Below are 5,957 nucleotides of genomic sequence, written 5' to 3'. Positions count from 1 at the left end.
GAGACTTAGTTTCTAGGAAGCACGGCAAAGAAAGAGAACCATGGGTTCAGAAACCCATGCCTTTTCCTCTCAAACCATCCAAGAAAAAGGATGATGAGGATTTTGAGCGCTTTGCTGAAATAATTAGACCTATCTTTTTGCGTATGCGTTTTACTGATATGATTAAAATGAATCCTTATGCCAAGTACATGAAAGATATTGTTACTAATAAAAGAAAGATACTGGAAGCTGAAATTTCCACCATGCTTGCTAATTATACTTTTAAGGGTGGAATACCAAAGAAACTTGGAGATCCAGGAGTACCCACTATACCATGCTCCATTAAAAGAAACTATGTTAGAACTGCTTTATGTGATCTTGTAGCCGGTGTTAGTGTTATGCCTCTCTCTTTATATCGTAGACTTGATCTGAATAAGTTGACACCTACTGAAATATCTTTGCAAATGGCCGATAAATCAACTGCTATACCTGTCGGAATTTGTGAGGATGTGCCTGTTGTGGTTGCAAACGTTACTATTTTAACGGACTTTGTTATTCTTGATATTCCCGAGGACGATAGTATCTATTATTCTTGGAAGACCCTTTTTGAATACTACAGGGGATGTTATTGATTGCAACAAAGGCAATGTCACTTTTCACGTTAATGGCAATGAGCGCACGGTACACTTTCCGAGGAAACAACCTCAAGTTCATAGTATAAACTCTATTGGAAAAATTCCATCGATTATTTTTGGAGGTTTTGAATTTCCTCTTCCTACTGTCAAAAAGAGATGTGATATTCTTATTATTGGGGACGTGCATATCCCTGTTGAGGTAACATAGTGTTATTCGAAATTTCTCCGGATCCATGTTATTCGGAATGAGTTTGTTAACAAGACTTGATCAACCTTGTTAGTGGATTCCTTTTGATGAGCATGAGATGGATGAAGGTAGAAGGCACAACTCTCTGTACCCTCCTTTTATTTTCTGTTACTTATATTAAATAAAGTAAAAATAGTATTTTTCTGTTAGTTTCTGATTTATCCGTGCAATAAAAAATACCCCAAAATAGAAGTTCTCCAGATGCCCCTCTCTGAATTTTGTGAGGTTTGCAATTTGCCCTTTTTGGGCAGCGTAGAGGAACCACATCATAACGAGGTGGAGGGGTTTATTGATACAATTGCTGTAGGAGAAACTAGGAAGGTTTTCGATGCAAGAATTACTATCATACATTTTCCTGTCCTACGTTACTTTGCAATATTTGCTAGTAGATGCTTGATTGGTCGCGGAAACTGTGGCAACCTAAGTGCTCCTGATATTGTTCTTTTGTGCCATGCCCTGTTTCGTGATGACACATTTAGTATGGGCACTATTGTTGCAAAACGGTTAAATCTTAACCGTACTAAAGGCCCCATCTAGGGAGGCATCTTCGCCTCGCGCCTTGCTGCATACTTTAACATACCTATTAGGCATTATGAGAAAGAAGAAAAATTGCTGCCTACTGTTTTTCTAGACTGCAAGAGTATGGTTGCACATGATTTCATTGTTAAGAACAAGAAAAAGGAGCTTAACTATAGACTGTTATTTGATAAAAATCACCCCGAGACTATTACTTTGCCTGCTCCTTCCTTGTTTGACTTATCTGCAGGCAAGTACCTTGTTCCGCTGGAGGACATTCATGCCTACCAGAACCCCACACCAGCTACAGAGCCGGAACCACGATTTGATCCTCCATGACAGTCTGTTTACCAGTGGGATCCGGAGGAGGTTGCGAACCAGTGGCAACCCGAGGCTCCTTCTCAGTACGACCCCAACTACAACTTTGGATATCCGCCAGGCCAGCCGTGGCAGTATACCAACTTAGACCAAAATCCTAAGCTTGGGGGAGTACGTATTTCTCACCGACATTACATTCATGTTCACACACTCATTGCTAGTTGTCGGTGCCCATACTTTTTCATTGTACTATCCATGCTAGTTTATTTTCCTTTTTATGCTTTCTTCTTGTGTGTTTGAAAAACCTTAAGAAAAACCAAAAAAATTAGTTGTAGCTTTTAGCTAGTTTACTTTTCTTGCTTGTAGTAGTAGTAATTAAAAAGAAAACCCAAAAAGATTTCATGCTCTTCTTCTACTTGTTGGGAGCCTTCCCGTGTAAATAGTTTTATTTCTTTTCTTTTCTTTGGGGGTCGAGAGGAGAAGACCTTAATGAAAATGTTGAAGTGGCTCTTATATGCATTATTGTTGATTTAACCATGAGCCCTTATTGCCTTGTATTCTCCTGTTTCTTGAATGCTCGTAGATTCCAGCTTAGTCCAATGCACGTGCACTATTATTATTTTCCACATCGTTCGGTCGTGCAAGTGAAAGGCAATAATGACGATATATGATGGACTGATTGAGATAAGAGAAGCTGGTATGAACTTGATCTCTCTTGTTTTTGTAAATACGATTAGTTCATCGTTCCTGATTCAGCCTATTATGAATAAACATGTTTGCAATGACAATTAGAGATTATAGTTACTTATGCCATGCTTAATTAGCTAGGAGTTTATAATGGTTTACCTTGCGTGCCAACATGCTATTAAAATGGTTGTGATGTAGTATGATAGGGTGGTATCCTCCTTTGAATGATTCAAGTGACTTGACTTGGCACATGTTCACACATGTAGTTGACACAAAATCAACATAGCCTTCACGATATTTATGTTCATGGTGGATTATATCCTACTCAGGCTTGAAGTCAATGTTCATTAATTTTAATGCATGTTCATGACTGTTGTCGCTCTCTAGCCGGTCGCTTCCCAGTCTTTTTCTAGCCTTCACTTGTGCTAAGCGGGAATACTGCTTGTGCATCCACTTCCATAAACCCCAAAGTTATTCCATATGAGTCCACCATACCTTCCTATATGCGGTATCTACCTGCTGTTCCAAGTAAATTTGTATGTGCCAAACTCTAAACCTTCAAATGAAATTCTGTTTTGCATGCTCGAATAGCTCATGTATCAACTAGGGCTGTCTGTATCTTCCATGCTAGGCGGGTTATTCTCAAGAGGAGTGGACTCCGCTCCTCACTCACGAGAAAATGGCTGGTCACCGGGATGCCCAGTCCCATGCTTTATGCAAATCAAATCAAAATAACTGCAAACAAAACTCCCCCAGGGCTGTTGCTAGTTGGAGGCACTCGTTGTTTCGAGCAAGCCATGGATTGATGCTTGTTGGTGGCGGGGGAGTATAAACTTTACCATTCTGTTTGGGAACCGCCTATAATGTGTGTAGCATGGAAGATATCGCCATCTCTTGGTTGTTATGTTGACAATGAAAGTATGCCACTCAAAATAATATTTATCTCTATTTAAAAAATTGAGCTCTGGCACCTCTACAAATCCCTGCTTCCCTCTACGAAGGGCCTATCTATTTACTTTTATGTTGAGTCATCACCCTCTTATTAAAAAGCACCAGCTGGAGAGCACCGCTATCATTTGCATCCATTACTATTAATTTATAATGGGTATGACTATGACTGGATCTCTTTTACCATGAATTACAATGTTTACTCAGTCCTTGATCTTTAAAGGTGCTCTGCATTTATGTTTTGCGGTCTCAGAAAGGGCTAGCGAGATACCATCTTGTTTATCATATCATGATTGTTTTGAGAAAGTGTTGTTATCCGAGATTTATTATTATTGCTCGCTAATTGATTATGCCATTGACATGAGTAAACATGAGACCTAAGTGTTATTGTGAATATGGTTAGTCATAATCTTTGCTGAAAACTTGAATGCTGGCTTTACATATTTACAACAACAAGAGCAAACAGAGTTTGTAAAAGTTTTTCTTTATCACTTTCAGTTTATCAACTGAATTGCTTGAGGACAAGCAAAGGTTTAAGCTTGGGGGAGTTGATACGTCTCCTTCGTATCTACTTTTCCAAACACTTTTGCCCTTGTTTTGGACTCTAACTTGCATGATCTAAATGGAACTAACCCGGACTGACACTGTTTTCAGCAGAATTGCCATGGTGTTATCTTTGTGTAGAAACAAAAGTTCTCAGAATGACCTGAAACTTCATGGAGATTATTTTTGGAAATAATAAAAATACTGGCGAAAGAATCAAGGCCATGGGGGCCACACCCTGTCCACGAGGGTGGGAGGCGCGCCTGCCCCCCTGGGCGCGCCCCCTGCCTCGTGGGCCCCCTGGTGCTCCACCGACCTCAACTCCAACTCTATATATTCACGTTCGGGGAGAAAAAAATCAGAGAGAAGGATACATCACGTTTTACGATATGGAGCCGCCGCCAAGCCCTAATCTCTCTCGGGACGGCTGATCTGGAGTCCGTTCGGGGCTCCGGAGAGGGGAATCCGTCGCCGTCGTCATCATCAACCATCCTCCATCACCAATTTGATGATGCTCACCGCCGTGCGTGAGTAATTCCATCGTAGGCTTGCTGGACGGTGATGGGTTGGATGAGATTTATCATGTAATCGAGTTAGTTTTGTTAGGGTTTGATCCCTAGTATCCACTATGTTCTGAGATTGATGTTGCTATGACTTTGCTATGCTTAATGCTTGTCACTAGGGCCCGAGTGCCATGATTTCAGATCTGAACCTATTATGTTTTCATGAATATATGTGAGTTCTTGATCCTATCTTGCAAGTCTATAGTCACCTACTATGTGTTATGATCCGGCAACCACGAAGTGACAATAATCGGGACCACTCCCGGTGATGACCATAGTTTGAGGAGTTCATGTATTCACTATGTGTTAATGCTTTGGTCCGGTACTCTATTAAAAGGAGGCCTTAATATTCCTTAGTTTCCAATAGGACCCCGCTGCCACGGGAGGGTAGGACAAAAGATGTCATGCAAGTTCTTTTTCATAAGCACGTATGACTATATTCGGAATACATGCCTACATTACATTGATGAATTGGAGCTAGTTCCGTGTCACCCTATGTTATAACTGTTGCATGAATAATCGCATCTGGCATAATTCTCCATCACCGATCCAATGCCTACGAGCTTTTCACATATTGTTCTTCACTTATTTACTTTTCCGTTGCTACTGTTACAATCACTACAAAACTATCACTGTTACTTTTGCCACTGTTACCGTTACTTCCATACTACTTTGCTACTAAATACTTTGTTGCAGATATGAAGTTATCCAGGTGTGGTTGAATTGACAACTCAACTGCTAATACTTGAGAATATTCTTTGGCTCCCCTTGTGTCGAATCAATAAATTTGGGTTGAATACTCTACCCTCGAAAACTGTTGAGATCCCCTATACTTGTGGGTTATCAGTGTGCATTAATGCCTAGAAAATGCACATAATGGCCTAAATATAGTAAATGAGCCTGCAAAAGTGCCAAATTTAACACGGTGCATTCGAGGGGGTATGTTGATCGTAGAAAAAAACTGAAGGACAAATGGCGAAGGAAATTTGGATTCCCCTTCAATGTTGGTGATTTCTCTCGAAACCATGAAACTTCCTGGGTGATGGTTTGATTTATGAAGATTGTGTATTACGACAGTAGCCAAACCTTCTCTAATATTTACCAGAGCATGGTGAGATCATACCATGGCACCATGCCATGTATCATGTTTTTCATGCATGTTTTATTTTTTATTTTTCTAGACTTGAAAAACCAATAAACCACACATTTGTGGTTGACTCTTGCCACACATATCGTTGAAATATTTTTCCATTCCTTGTAAAAGGCATGAAAATTTACTAAATACCATGAGCATGATTTTCCAGACCGTTTTCATGCACTTTTTCATGCACCGATTGTCTGAATTTGAATTATGTGCATTAATGCCTAGAAAATGTACATGATGGCCTAAATATAGTAAATGAGCCTGAAAAAGTGCCAAATTTTAACACGGTGCATCAGAGGGGGTATGTTGATCATACGAAAAATACTCAAGGACAAACAGCGAAGGAAACTTGGATTCCCCTTCAATCTTGGTGATTT

The sequence above is a fragment of the Triticum aestivum genome, chromosome 7D (assembly GCF_018294505.1).
Source record: "Triticum aestivum cultivar Chinese Spring chromosome 7D, IWGSC CS RefSeq v2.1, whole genome shotgun sequence".
NCBI lineage: Eukaryota > Viridiplantae > Streptophyta > Magnoliopsida > Poales > Poaceae > Triticum > Triticum aestivum.
This window is presented reverse-complemented; position numbering follows the sequence as displayed.